Source organism: Phyllobates terribilis, unplaced genomic scaffold (genome assembly GCF_046119375.1).
Source record: "Phyllobates terribilis strain yellow unplaced genomic scaffold, ASM4611937v1 Scaffold_8__6_contigs__length_399053987, whole genome shotgun sequence".
In the NCBI taxonomy this organism is placed as follows: Eukaryota; Metazoa; Chordata; class Amphibia; order Anura; family Dendrobatidae; genus Phyllobates; species Phyllobates terribilis.
In genome coordinates, this window is record NW_027362768.1 from 361,888,530 (window position 1) to 361,903,928 (window position 15,399).

At 51.7% G+C, this 15,399-nt stretch overlaps 1 protein-coding gene across 1 annotated transcript in view; it reads left to right on the top strand.

The window, feature by feature from the left end:
- GXYLT2 (glucoside xylosyltransferase 2) overlaps positions 1-15,399 on the top strand; it is a 52,064-nt gene that overhangs the window by 16,594 nt on the left and 20,071 nt on the right. The window lies entirely within an intron of this gene.

Consider the following 15,399-nt stretch of genomic DNA (forward strand, 5'->3'; position numbering starts at 1 on the left):
CGCTGCAGCCTCTACATAACTGTGTACACTGAACTATTTAATTGCAGCTGTGCTGAGTTTTACAACTTGTGATCCATACACTGCCTCTTTGAACAGACTAGAGCTGGATCCTCAGCAATAAGTAGAAGTTTTCCTCTTCTATAAAACTAATTTCAGATTGGTGGGTGACCAGCTCATTGCATGCTGTGATCAGGTGATCGCTGCAGCCTCTACATTACTCTGAACTATTTGCAACTGTGCTGGATTTTGCAACTTTTGACCCATCCACTTGCCCCTTCCAACAGACTAGACCTGGACCTTTACCAGTAACATATTTACATTTACATAACTGTGTACACTGAACTCTGTAGTTGCAGCTGTGCTGGTTTTTGCATCTTGTTCCCACGCACTTGCCCCTTTGAACAGACTAGAGCTGGACCCTCCCATTCTGTAGCAGATTTTGTCTTCAATTAAAGAAATTTCTGATTGGTGGGTGTGCAGCTCATAGAAACTCCAAAGAGGAGTGCTACAATCAGGTGATCGCTGCAGCCTCTACATTACTCTGAACTATTTATTTACAGCTGTGCTGGATTTTGCAACTTTTGACCAATCCACTTGCCCCTTCCAACAGACTAGACCTGGGCCTTCACCAATTTGTTGAGGTTCTCCACTTCTATAAAACCATTTTCAGATTGGTGAGTCTCCAGCTCATTGTGTGCTGTGATCAGGTGATCGCTGCAGCCTCTACATAGCTCTAAACTATTTTGTTGCAGCTGTGCATGGTTTTGCAAATTGTTCCCATGCACTTGCCCCTTCCAACAGACTAATAAAGCTGAAACCTTTCCAATCTGTAGAGGTTTTCCATTCTATAAAACACATTTTCAGATTGGTTGGTGTCCAGCACATGGCAACTCCAGAGGCGTGCTGTGATCAGGTGATTGCTGCAGCCTCTACATAACACTGAACAGTTCAATTGCAGCTGTGCTGGGTTTTACAACTTGTGACCAATCCACTTGCCCCTTTCAACAGACTAGAGTTGAACCCTCACCAATCTGTTTATGATTGTCTAGGAGAAGCTATCAGTTTTAACCCCTAACAGACTAATGATCAATCAGCCTAGACAAGGAGCCACCAGACACGTCTAGAAGCAGGGGTAAAATTATAGGGAATGCAAATACTAGAAATCGAGTCTTGGCCCTACATAGATCTAATTGATAAAATTGTGGCTGTCTTTAGTCAAGACTAGAGGGAGCTTACTGTATATTAATCTGTATTCGGTGAGCTCCCTCTAGTGGTGGCTGAAGGAACCAGAATTCTACCAACTATAAATGAAAGCTGGAGATTTGGAGATCAGTATCAGGAAATTCATCAATAAAGAATTTGGGACGTAAAATAATGAAGCTGTGTAATCTCAGCTCTCCTCACATTGAATTGGGAAAAAGCTTTTACTTGGCACAGAAAGTTGTTCAGATCGGATTTAATTAACTTCATGAAACAAGTTTGCAGTTTGTACTTTTGTGCATTGTTTAGCTTGGGTTTGATGTGGGGATACGTTCCCGCTGCTCTGTTTTGGATCGGATTACCGTTTTATGTTTCCAGCTTTTTGTAATCTCAGAAATATTCCATTTGGCTTCCTGGCGGGTTCTTGGACGCAAAACCCCAAATAAGTCATGTGACACAATCTTGTTATGGTCATAGACACAAGGTCTCCATACATCATTGGGGGGGGGAATCAAGTTTCTAAGAATGTACAGTACAGACCAAAAGTTTGGACACACCTTCTCATTTAAAGATTTTTCTGTATTTTCATGACTATGAAAATTGTACATTCACACTGAAGGCATCAAAACTATGAATTACCACATGTGGAATTATATACTTAACAAAAAAGTGTGAAACAACTGAAAATATGTCTTATATTCTAGGTTCTTCAAAGTAGCCACCTTTTGCTTTGATGACTGCTTTGCACACTCTTGGCATTCTCTTGATGAGCTTCAAGAGGTAGTCACCGGAAATGGTTTTCACTTCACAGGTGTGCCCTGTCAGGTTTAATAAGTGGGATTTCTTGCCTTATAAATGGGGTTGGGACCTGCAGTTATGTTGTGCAGAAGTCTGGTGGATACACAGCTGATAGTCCTACTGAATAGACTGTTAGAATTTGTATTATGGCAAGAAAAAAGCAGCTAAGTAAAGAAAAACGAGTGGCCATCATTACTTTAAGAAATGAAGGTCAGTCAGTGCGAAAAATTGGAAAAACTTTGAAAGTGTCCCCAAGTGCAGTTGCAAAAACCATCAAGCGCTACAAAGAAACTGGCTCACATGAGGACCGCCCCAGGAAAGGAAGACCAAGAGTCACTTCTGCTTCTGAGGATAAGTTTATCCGAGTCACCAGCCTCAGAAATCGCAGGTTAACAGCAGCTCAAATTAGAGACCAGGTCAATGCCTCACAGAGATCTAGCAGCAGACACATCTCTACAACAACTGTTAAGAGGAGACTTTGTGCAGCAGGCCTTCATGGTAAAATAGCTGCTAGGAAACCACTGCTAAGGACAGGCAACAAGCAGAAGAGACTTGTTTGGGCTAAAGAACACAAGGAATGGACATTAGACCAGTGGAAATCTGTGCTTTGGTCCGATGAGTCCAAATTTGAGATCTTTGGTTCCAACCACCGTGTCTTTGTGCGACGCAGAAAAGGTGAACGGATGGACTCTACATGCCTGGTTCCCACCGTGAAGCATGGAGGAGGAGGTGTGATGGTGTGGGGGTGCTTTGCTGGTGACACTGTTGGGGCTTTATTCAAAATTGAAGGCATACTGAACCAGCATGGCTACCACAGCATCTTGCAGCGGCATGCTATTCCATCCGGTTTGCGTTTAGTTGGACCATCATTTATTTTTCAACAGGACAATGACCCCAAACACCTCCAGGCTGTGTAAGGGCTATTTGACCAAGAAGGAGAGTGATGGGGGGCTACGCCAGATGACCTCGCCTCCACAGTCACCCGACCTGAACCTAATCGAGATGGTTTGGGGTGAGCTGGACCGCAGAGTGAAGGCAAAAGGGCCAACAAGTGCTAAGCATCTCTGGGAACTCCTTCAAGATTGTTGGAAGACCATTTCCGGTGACTACCTCTTGAAGCTCATCAAGAGAATGCCAAGAGTGTGCAAAGCAGTCATCAAAGCAAAAGGTGGCTACTTTGAAGAACCTAGAATATAAGACATATTTTCAGTTGTTTCACACTTTTTTGTTAAGTATATAATTCCACATGTGGTAATTCATAGTTTTGATGCCTTCGGTGTGAATGTACAATTTTCATAGTCATGAAAATACAGAAAAATCTTTAAATGAGAAGGTGTGTCCAAACTTTTGGTCTGTACTGTATAAGAATAGGTTAATAATATCAAATCACTAGGAATCCGACTTCTAGCGCCCCCACCGATCGGCTGGTTGGAAGGGGAACAGCGCCATTCATTATCTAGTGGCCATGAGTGATGTTGCAAGCGAAGACTGGTTGCTGTACCATTCATGACCACTAAGCTATGCATGAAGGCGTTCCACTTCTGGTGCACCGCGGGCCCTTCAATCGCTAATTGGTGGGAGCAGGGAATTGAACTCTGGCTAATCTAATATTGAAAACCTATTCTCAATAGTCCCAGAAAATCACGTTAAAAATGTATATATTTACCATGATTTAAATTTTCTTTTCAACACCAGGTAATGCTAAAAAAACATCCAAAATAACCACTAATCAACGCCTGATATTATCGTCATACAGCACCGCTGCTTTTGTGATCCCCCTTCAGTCTCTGTTGACTTTGCTGCAAAGATCACAAGTTGGACTTGCCCAAGACTGTTATTTGCTGTAGGGATCAAATGTCGGCAATGCACAAGACTGTTATTTGCTGCAGGAATCACATGTCAGACATGAATAAGACACAAGACTGTTTGCTGTAAGGATCACATATTGGGCATGCACAAGGCAGAAGACTGTTATTTGCTGCCGAGATCACATGTTGCACATGCGGAAGACTGTTATTTGCTGCAGGGATCGCATGTCACACATATTCAAGACTGTTATTTGCTGCTGGGATCGCATGTCACGCATGCACAAGACTGTTATTTGCTGCAGGGATCGCATGTTGGACACGCACAAGACTGTTGTTTGCTTCAGGGATCACATGTCTGACACGCACAAGACTGTCATTTGCACAAGTCACAAGACTGTTATTTGCTGCAGGGATCACGTGTCAGACATGCAGATCTCTACTGAAGCCAATTACTGGCATTAGCTTTCTTTTTTATATGTTGTGGTTTTCTAGGAATGTAATATTATTGACCTATGCTTAGAGTATCTACTCAATAACAGACTGGTTGTGTCTGATTCCTGGGCGTCGCCGGTTATACTCATTTCTACTTGGAACTGGGCTGAAGCAGCATCACGTCCTCTCTGGAGTCTTGAGGCCATGTGTCCTGTTGGAGTTCTTATTAAGCTAAGTTGTTATTCCCCTGTGTGTTCTTCCCCTTTTTGTCTTTAGAGTGCTAGCGGAGGTTGACTAGTGCTCATCTCCTTCCACCCCCAGCTATAGCCTTACGCCAGGGATAGTAGGGCGAGGCACGTGATCGGCGACAGCTGCGGAGGCTGTATAGGGACGGTAGGGGAAGTCAGGGTGATGCTAGTACAGTTTAGGAGGTCACCACTTCTCCCTTTCCCTAGTGTCTGGGCTCCCTTTCCCTTTCCCCCCTGTGTTGCACTTAGACCTGGCGTGATTCTCTCTGTTGCACTCACACCTGGCGTGACAATATGACTCCAGGTTACTGAATCATGACAGTATGTAATGTGCACGTTGTGACGATTCTCCTTTATTCCCAGAGCAAGTAGGCGGTCACCTGCCAATTGTATTCTCATCCACTTTTCTCAATGTTCTAATTTGTGTCAAGCACAGAAAACCCCTTATGCCATCCCATAATACAAATTTTATTTTTAACCAGAAAACCATTAAGTAACAGTCTCTAAATAACAGGAATAAGGAATAATCAGTCCAGCGCGGACCGTCCCGCCATCGCACGTCTGGCGTCCTCCTGCACAGCGCTGAGCGGCACGACAACCATCATTTATTAACTTTGAAGATAATTGTCTCCTAGTTGTCGAATCCATAAAATAAAAATCGACAGCGAAGCCTTTATATCCGCACAGGAATCAATGGATTTGCCGCGCTGCGTCTCTTCAGAGGATGACACTTGATAAACAGCTTGTCTAAGCAGATGTGAGGCCGAGAAACTCTTCATGAAGCCGTAATTGATTGATCTGCCACAGGGAAAATGGATACAAATGCGCTTTTTGATTTTCGTATTCCCTCCCGGTAAAGGCTGGAATAAAAGACGCCGCTCGCTATTGTAGTCGTTTTTTTTTTCACTTTTTTTGGCAGAACTTTTTACTCTGCAGGTAAAAGTCACATCGTACCCTCCATATATATGTAGCTGTGCCGGAGGTGGCACCGGATGAGAGGCACAATTAATGGGGATGTATGGATGTTTATTATAAAGGGGGTGTCTTTTGTGTCTTTAAATATTCATAAGGAATTCAGTGGGATTCAGCTTTTTTTTTTTTTCAATCGGAAGAAGGAAATCAGTGGCATAACCAAAGCACTGGGCATGCTGGAATGTAACATGCCCAATCCTGCTTTGCCTAAACATCTGCCATTGTGGGAGAGAAAGAAAACTACATAGACATTAGACATTAGATAATACAATGATCAGAACCATTAATGGTCACCTTAACGTTCCCGGAAGTGGGTGACCCCCTTTAACTCTTGGAGGAATCGGGCAATCTGGGTCCCTCCAAGAAACTCCCTCAAAGTTTCCGGTTTCCGGCATCGGGATGCTTCCACATCAGACTGAGCCCCATTGTCCAGGCGCACATTTAGGGGGGTGGGAAATGGGGCGTTGTATCTGATAGGAAGGTATGGTCTTACCCCAAAAATTATCCTCAGTGTAAGAAGAAGCGTTCCTACTGCAAATCATTTTCAAAAAGTTTCCAAGTGTGTATTAAAGAGTAACTCATTAAAAGATCTCGACTCTCCAGGGCATTGGTGAACTTTCGGATCAGTGGGGGGGTTTGAACACTTGGGCCCTCCGTTGGGCTCTGCACTGTTCCAGTTATTGTCTATGAGAAGAATGGAGATAGCTGATAATCAATTGGAAGCCCAATTTGGGGATCGGTGGGGTCCCAGAGGTCAGACCCTCTACCCCAAATCCACAATGACCTGCAGTGTAAAGCATGGTGGCCTGGACTATCACTCATGGTTGTAACGGCCTAAATTTTAATTGTTAAAAAAACAGTTTTTAGTAGAAGAAAAAGAATGGAAGGAAGGTTTAAAAAATGTGCCCGCCACACAAAATCTTATAATAGAGCATAGGTGTGCAGGGGTTTCCTTGCTTGTCGTTTTGTAATCAGCCCCCTTGTGTGGACCCAGAAGAACTGGACCTGGATACATCGCTGGGCATACATAGAAACCCGTGAGTCCGTCAGACATGACAGCCGTCAGTGCAGCTCCGAGCGAGCGCTCGCCTGTTTTCCCAGAGCAACCTGATCCCATACTCAGGATGGAGCTTGGCAATCTGCTAGGACTGACAGCTGCTCCGTTATCAGGTCCCAGATGTCATTCCGACTTGTGTTTAAAGGGGCCGTGAGAGTAATTAGAAAGGGGAGTATGCATTTATTGCAGAAACGGTGCCACTCTTGTCCACAGGCTGGTTCTGGTACTGCAGCTTTGCCTCAAATGAATACTACAATATCAGAAAGACAACGTCAAATACTCCGCCATTGCAGACTGCTCGAGTCACAGCTGACATGAAGCACAATTGGCCACCCATGACGGTGCCGGCCATGGTTGCCTGCTTTGCTCATGACGGTGCCGGCCGCGGTTGCCTGCTTTGCCCATGATGGTGCCAGCGTCTGTTGCCCTTCGCCCGTGACACTGCCGACCGCGTTGTTCCATTCCACCCTGACATTGACATTGCCACATTCTCCCATTGTACTGCTGGCTACGGTTGTCCCCTTTGCCTGTGACAGTGCCATCTGCGATTGCTCCCTTCCCCCATGACGTTGCTACTTCGGTTGCCCCATTCTCCCATGACGGGAAAAAAAGGAAATCCTCCAGCGATGACACAGCTTGTGGATATAAAACTTCACATTTATTTCTGCATTTCTCCCATGACGTTGCCAGCTGCGGTTGCCCCCTTCCCTATGACACTGCTGGCCGCGGTTGCCCCCTTCTCCCACGACGTTGTCGTTCATGGTTGTACCATTCCCCCATGACGTTGCCAGCCACGGTTGCCTCCTTCCCTATGACACTGCTAGCCACAGTTGCCCCCTTCTTCCTTGTCGCTGCTGGCCACAGTTGCCTCCTTCCCTATGACACTGCTGACCACAGTTGCCCTCTTCTCCCATGACGCTGCCGGCCGCAGTTGTCCCCATCTCCCATGACATTGTCAGTCACGGTTGCACCATTCCCCCATGATGTTGCCAGCCACGGTTGCCCCCTTCCCCCCATGACTTTGCTAGCCACGGTTGCACCATTCCTCCATGATGCTGCTTGCCACGGTTGCCTCTTTTCCCATGACGTTGCCAGCCACGATTGCCCCATTCCCCCATGATGCTGCCAGCCATGGTTGCCCCATTCCCCCATGACTCTGCCAGCCACGGTTGCCCCCTTCCCCCCATGACTTTGCCAGCCACGGTTGCCCCCTTCCTCCATGATGCTGCCAGCCATGGTTGCCTTCTCCCCCCACCCCCCCATGACGCTGCCAACCACGGTTGCCCCATTCCCCCATGACGTTGCCAGCCACGGTTGCCTTCCCCCCCCATGACGCTGCCAGCCACGGTTGCCTCCCCTCCCACCCCCCCACGACGCTGCCTGCCACGGTTGCCCCATTCCCCCATGACGTTGCCAGCCACGGTTGCCTCCTTCCCCTATTGCTTTGCTCCCCCTCTTCCATGATGTTGGACCGGTTATCATGTTTTGTTCCTTCTTTCTCCCCTTCAGGAAAGGTTCTAGATTACGGCCCCTTTAATATTATTCCTTTAGAGTCTCAGACCTTTATTTTTTGGAGACGCACATTGTATCTGGGCGCAGGGACAAGGGGCCGCTCTGCAGTCGGAGGGGTTTTATGACCTTCATTTAATCCTTACTAATCGGTGAGATCTGAGCAGAGCAGCAGAGTTCGGGACTCTTCCTCATTTCTCATGTAAATGGCGGAGGACTTTTTTGAATTAACAAGAAATATCTGTCGCGCACAAAAACCTCCCTGGCCGCGCTCTGCACGCTCTGGGCGGCTGAGCCGAATGTGCTTTTATCACTTTCCTACTGTTTTGTGTTAGTTTTTTTGTTCCTTAAAGGGCCGGTAACCTAAAATAAAAAAACGTACGGTAATAAAGTATCACAATATTAGCACATCTCATTGACACATCTTCATTTTTCTGTGGGATCTCAAAACTGAAGAAGACCATGGGGACAAGGATTTTTCCTAACGTTCTCAATCAGTCATCCCTGTGAAGATTTTAGCAAACTTCTACCAAGCCTAAAAAGGCTGATCAGTGAGAACAATAGCATTGCCTTTAAAAGGAACGTGTCATCAGAAAATAACTGGCCTTCTGTGTTAAATGTATTTTAATGTGACCACTGCAACCAATCATCTGACACTGATTAGCTGCAGCAATCATGTAAGGCACCACTTTTGGGCAGCTGCCCGACATGGAGCGACGCTCGTCTGGTAGCCAAGTATGTTGTGTATTTTATTTTTTATTTTTTTTTATATTATTGGACAACCCCTTTAAAAATTGCTGTGATTTGTAGTTCCACCTCTTTGTTTTCTTTTCCGTCGTTGGCGTTTTGTATACGATTCCCTCTTTATTTACGCACGGCAGAATACTTGAAAATAAAATATATTGCATGTAAATCATAAATCCGGCTGCTTAGATGACGGGTTTTAACGCGCGGTATTTCCCTTTTAATAATTCACGGTGTAACATTAAAAGCTGGAAGGTAAATACTAATTCACATAAATGAGCTCATTCAATATTTATGCCCCTCTGAAAGTAGAATTTAATTAAGACCTAAGCCTTCTCCAGTCTTCCCGATGCGCGGGATCGCTGCACGGTAGTAACTCTTTCCTTGTGACACTTTATTCATGGCTCTCGCTCGGTATTTCTCAGACTTTCATATTTTATGGAAATTGCGTTTCGCAAAAAAAAAAGATAAAACTCGTGCGTTGTACCCCGAAACTGCCTGTGCCGGTGTGATTTTGCTGCGCTCAGTGACGCCCCCTGCTGAGTAATGCACTCTGGATAACCTAAAGGGGGGAGTAGAGTCAGGCTGAAATCTGCCATTTATAAGACCGGTGCAAATACCATCTCTCGGCACTGACTTTTAAAGAAATTGTCATGCTAGGTATGGGAAGAACCCAGTGTACGACAACGGGAAAAGGGGGAAAGCCCAACAACTAGGGAAAGGGGGAGTGGAGACCCCTAAGCAGATCTGACAACCCCCTGACTCCCCTATCGTCCCTAAATAGGCTCCACACCTATCGTCCCTAAATAGGCTCCACACCTATCGCCCCTAAATAGGCTCCACACCTATCGCCGAGCAGGATTCCTTAGCCCTAGCTGACCCTAGAGCTAGGCCCTAGGTAGGGAGGGGGAGGGGTGAGCACTAGTCAGCCCCCACTGCAACTAAAGACAAACCAGGAAAAAGACAAGGGGATACACTTAGCTTTGAGAAGACACCAGAGACATCACGACTACAATCCACAAAGGAACTCCAAGAAGAATCCAGCCGACTGCTAGTACTCCAGACCTGAACAGAGGAATTAAATCTATCACCTAGCACCTCTCTGGAGAAACTGAGTGTATTTAAAGATCCAGCAAGGGTGTGTCAATTAGCAGAAGTGGAGATCACCGCTGGGTCCTAGAGAGGGAGAGATGATGAAAGGATCAAGGTGTCTGCAAGACCAAGTTGCAGCGACTTTCTACAGCCGGATCCAGAGTGACTGTCTGTCAAACCTGACATACCCGTGACAGAAACAGGTCGGACGCCATCACTGACTTACAAAAGAGGGGGGCACTTTTAACATGCATACAGCTTTACTAAAATCCCCTGTGTCAACGGAGCAGTACTGTGCATGCGTCACCACTAGTGATGAGCAAATCCCTGATCCAGCGGCCGGTTGTCCATTTCTGTCGGACTGGAACCCTTCGAACCGCCTCCAACCTGTCGGCATTCCTGGCTCCTTTATTGGCAATATCATGGCAGAATGGGGCCAGCAGCAAAGTATGGTGGCTGGAGGTTACTGTGCAGGGTGGGTGGCTGGGAGCACCACTGTGCACGCAGGGTCTGTGGCTGGGAGCACCACTGTGCACACAGGGTGGATGGCTGGGAGCACAACTGTACACGCAGGGTGCGTGGCTGGGAGCACCACTGTGCACGCAGGGTCTGTGGCTGGAAGCACCACTGTACACGCAGGGTCTGTGGCTGGGAGAACCACTGTACATGCAAGGTCTGTGGCTGGGAGCACCACTGTGCACGCAGGATGGGTGGCTGGGAGCACCACTGTACACGCAGGGTCTGTGGCTGGGAGCACCACTGTACACGCAGGGTCTGTGACTGGTAGAACCACTGTACATGCAAAGTCTGTGGCTAGGAGCACCACTGTTCACGCAGGATGGGTGGTTGGGAGCACCACTGTACACGCAGGGTCTGTGGCTGGGAGCACCACTGTACACGCAGGGTGGGTGGCAGGGAGCACCACTGTGCATGCAGGGTCTGTGGCTGGGAGCACCACTGTGCATGCAGGGTGGGAGGCTGGGAGCACCACTGTGCACGCAGGGTGGGTGGTTGGGAGCACCACTGTACACGCAGTGTGGGTGGCTGGGAGCACCACTGTGCACGCAGGGTAGGTGGCTGGGAGCACCACTGTGCACGCAGGATCTGTGAGCGGGAGAACCACTGTACATGCAAGGTTTGTGGCTGGGAGCACCACTGTGCATGCAGGATGAGTGGCTGGGAGCACCACTTTGCATGCAGGATCTGTGGCTGCGAGCACTACTGTACACGCAGGGTCTGTGGCTGGGAGCACCACTGTGCACACAGGGTGGATGGCTGGGAGCACCACTGTACATGCAGGGTGGATGGCTGGGAGCACCACTGTACACGCAGGGTGGGTGGCTCGGAGCACCACTGTGCACGCAGGGTCTGTGGCTGGGAGCACCACTGTACACGCATGGTCTGTGGCTGGGAGAACCACTGTACATGCAAGGTCTGTGGCTGGGAGCACCACTGTGCACGCAGGATGGGTGACTGGGAGCACCACTGTACACGCAGGGTCTGTGGCTGGGAGCACCATTGTACACGCAGGGTCTGTGGCTGGGAGAACCACTGTACATGCAAGGTCTGTGGCTGGGAGCACCACTGTACATGCAGGGTCTGTGGCTGGGAGAACCACTGTACATGCAAGGTCTGTGGCTGAGAGCACCACTGTGCACGGAGGATGGGTGGCTGGGAGCACCACTGTGCATGCAGAGTCTGTGGCTGGGAACGCCACTGTATATGCAGGGTCAGTGGCTGGGAGCACCACTGTGCATGCAGGGTCAGTGGCTGGGAGCACCACTGTGCACGCAGGGTGGATGGCTGGGAGCACCACTGTGCACGCAGGGTAGGTGGCTGGGAGCACCACTGTGCACGCAGGGTCTGTGGCTGGGAGCACCACTGTGCACGCAGGGTCTGTGGCTGGGAGAACCACTGTACATGCAAGGTCTGTGGATGGGAGCACCACTGTGCACACAGGATGGGTGGCTGGGAGCACCACTGTACACGCAGGGTCTGTGGCTGGGAGCACCACTGTACACGCAGGGTCTGTGGCTGGGAGCACCACTGTACACGCAGGGTCTGTGGCTTGGAGAACCGCTGTACATGCAAGGTCTGTGGCTGGGAGCACCACTGTACACGCAGGGTCTGTGGCTGGGAGCACCACTGTACATGCAGGGTGGGTGGCAGGGAGCAGCACTGTGCACGCAGGGTGGGGAGGCTGAAAGCACCACTGTGCACACAGGGTGGGTGGCTGGGAGCACCACTGTGCACGCAGGGTGGGTGGTTGGGAGTACCACTGTGCACGCAGGGTGGGTGGCTGGGAGCGCCACTGTGCACGCAGGGTCTGTGGCTGGGAGCACCACTGTACACGTAGGGTCTGTGGCTGGGAGCACCACTGTGCACGCAGGGTGGATGGCTGGGAGCACCACTGTGCACACAGGGTCTGTGGCTGGGAGCACCACTGTACACGCAGGGTCTGTGGCTGGGAGAAACACTGTACATGCAAGGTCTGTGAATGGGAGCACCACTGTGCACGCAGGATGGGTGGCAGGGAGCACCACTGTACACGCAGGGTCTGTGGCTGGTAGCACCACTGTACACGTAGGGTCTGTGGCTGGGAGCACCACTGTGCACGCAGGGTGGGAGGCTGGGAGCACCACTGTGCACGCAGGGTGGGTGGTTGGGAGTACCACTGTGCACGCAGGGTGGTTGGCTGGGAGCACCACTGTGCACGCAGGGTAGGTGGCTGGGAGCGCCACTGTGCACGCAGGGTCTGTGGCTGCGAGCGCCACTGTACATGCAGGGTCTGTGGCTGGGAGCACCACTGTACACGCAGGGTGGATGGCTGGGAGCGCCACTGTACAAGCAGTGTGGGTGGCTGGGAGCACCACTGTGCACGCAGGGTAGGTGGCTGGGAGCACCACTGTGCACGCAGGATCTGTGAGTGGGAGAACCACTGTACATGCAAGGTCTGTGGCTGGGAGCACCACTGTGCACGCAGGGTCTGTGAGCGGGAGAGCCACTGTACATGCAAGGTTTGTGGCTGGGAGCACCACTGTGCACGCAGGATGAGTGTCTGGGAGCACCACTGTGCACGCAGGGTCTGTGGCTGCGAGCGCCACTGTACACGCAGGGTCTGTGGCTGGGAGCACCACTGTGCACACAGGGTGGATGGCTGGGAGCACCACTGTGCATGCAGGGTGGGTGGCTGGGAGCACCAGTGTACACGCAGGGTCTGTGGCTGGGAGAACCACTGTACATGCAAGGTCTGTGGCTGGGAGCACCACTGTACATGCAGGGTCTGTGGCTGGGAGAACCACTGTACATGCAAGGTCTGTGGCTGGGAGCACCACTGTACACGCAGGGTCTGTGGCTCGGAGAACCACTGTACATGCAAGGTCTGTGGCTGAGAGCACCACTGTGCACGCAGGATGGGTGGCTGGGAGCACCACTGTGCATGCAGAGTCTGTGGCTGGGAACGCCACTGTACATGCAGGGTCAGTGGCTGGGAGCACCACTGTGCACGCAGGGTCAGTGGCTGGGAGCACCACTGTGCACGCAGGGTGGATGGCTGGGAGCACCACTGTGCACGCAGGGTAGATGGCTGGGAGCACCACTGTGCACGCAGGGTGGGTGGCTGCGAGCACCACTGTGCACGCAGGGTCTGTGGCTGGGAGCACCACTGTACACGCAGGGTCTGTGGCTGGGAAAACCACTGTACATGCAAGGTCTGTGGATGGGAGCACCACTGTGCACACAGGATGGGTGGCTGGGAGCACCACTGTACACGCAGGGTCTGTGGCTGGGAGCACCACTGTACACGCAGGGTCTGTGGCTGGGAGCACCACTGTGCACGCAGGGTCAGTGGCTGGGAGCACCACTGTGCACGCAGGGTGGATGGCTGGGAGCACCACTGTGCACGCAGGGTAGATGGCTGGGAGCACCACTGTGCACGCAGGGTGGGTGGCTGCGAGCACCACTGTGTACGCAGGGTCTGTGGCTGGGAGCACCACTGTACACGCAGGGTCTGTGGCTGGGAGAACCACTGTACATGCAAGGTCTGTGGATGGGAGCACCACTGTGCACACAGGATGGGTGGCTGGGAGCACCACTGTACACGCAGGGTCTGTGGCTGGGAGCACCACTGTACACGCAGGGTCTGTGGCTGGGAGCACCACTGTACACGCAGGGTCTGTGGCTGGGAGAAACACTGTACATGCAAGGTCTGTGACTGGGAGCACCACTGTGCACGCAGGATGGGTGGCTGGGAGCACCACTGTACATGCAGGGTGGGTGGCAGGGAGCAGCACTGTGCACGCAGGGTGGGGAGGCTGAAAGCACCACTGTGCACACAGGGTGGGTGGCTGGGAGCACCACTGTGCACGCAGGGTGGGTGGTTGGGAGTACCACTGTGCACGCAGGGTGGGTGGCTGGGAGCACCACTGTGCACGCAGGGTCTGTGGCTGGGACCACCACTGTACATGTAGGGTCTGTGGCTGGGAGCACCACTGTGCACGCAGGGTGGATGGCTGGGAGCACCACTGTGCACACAGGGTCTGTGGCTGGGAGCACCACTGTACACGCAGGGTCTGTGGCTGGGAGAAACACTGTACATGCAAGGTCTGTGGATGGGAGCACCACTGTGCACGCAGGATGGGTGGCAGGGAGCACCACTGTACACGCAGGGTCTGTGGCTGGTAGCACCACTGTACACGTAGGGTCTGTGGCTGGGAGCACCACTGTGCACGCAGGGTGGGAGGCTGGGAGCACCACTGTGCACGCAGGGTGGGTGGTTGGGAGTACCACTGTGCACGCAGGGTGGTTGGCTGGGAGCACCACTGTGCACGCAGGGTGGGTGGCTGGGAGCGCCACTGTGCATGCAGGGTATGTGGCTGGTAGCACCACTGTACACGTAGGGTCTGTGGCTGGGAGCACCACTGTGCACGCAGGGTGGGAGGCTGGGAGCACCACTGTGCACACAGGGTGGGTGGCTAGGAGCACCACTGCGCACGCAGGGTGGGTGGCAGGGAGCAACACTGTGCACGCAGGGTCGGTGGCAGGGAGCAACACTGTGCACGCAGGGTGGGTGGCAGGGAGCACCACTGTGCACGCAGGGTGGGTGGCAGGGAGCACCACTGTGCATGCAGGGTGGGTGGCAGGGAGCACCACTGTGCACGCAGGGTGGGTGGTTGGGAGCACCACTGTGCACGCAGGGTCTGTGGCTGGGAGCACCACTGTACACGCAGGGTCTGTGGCTGGGAGCACCACTGTGCACGCAGGGTGAGAGGCTGGGAGCACCACTGTGCACGCAGGGTGGGTGGCTGGGAGCACCACTGTGCACGCAGGGTGGGTGGCTGGGAGCACCACTGTGCACGCAGGGTGCTTGGCTTGGAGCACCACTGTGCACGCAGGGTGGGTGGCTGGGAGCGCCACTGTGCACGCAGGGTCTGTGGCTGGTAGCACCACTGTACACGTAGGGTCTGTGGCTGGGAGCACCACTGTGCACGCAGGGTGGGAGGCTGGGAGCACCACTGTGCACGCAGGGTGGGAGGCTGGG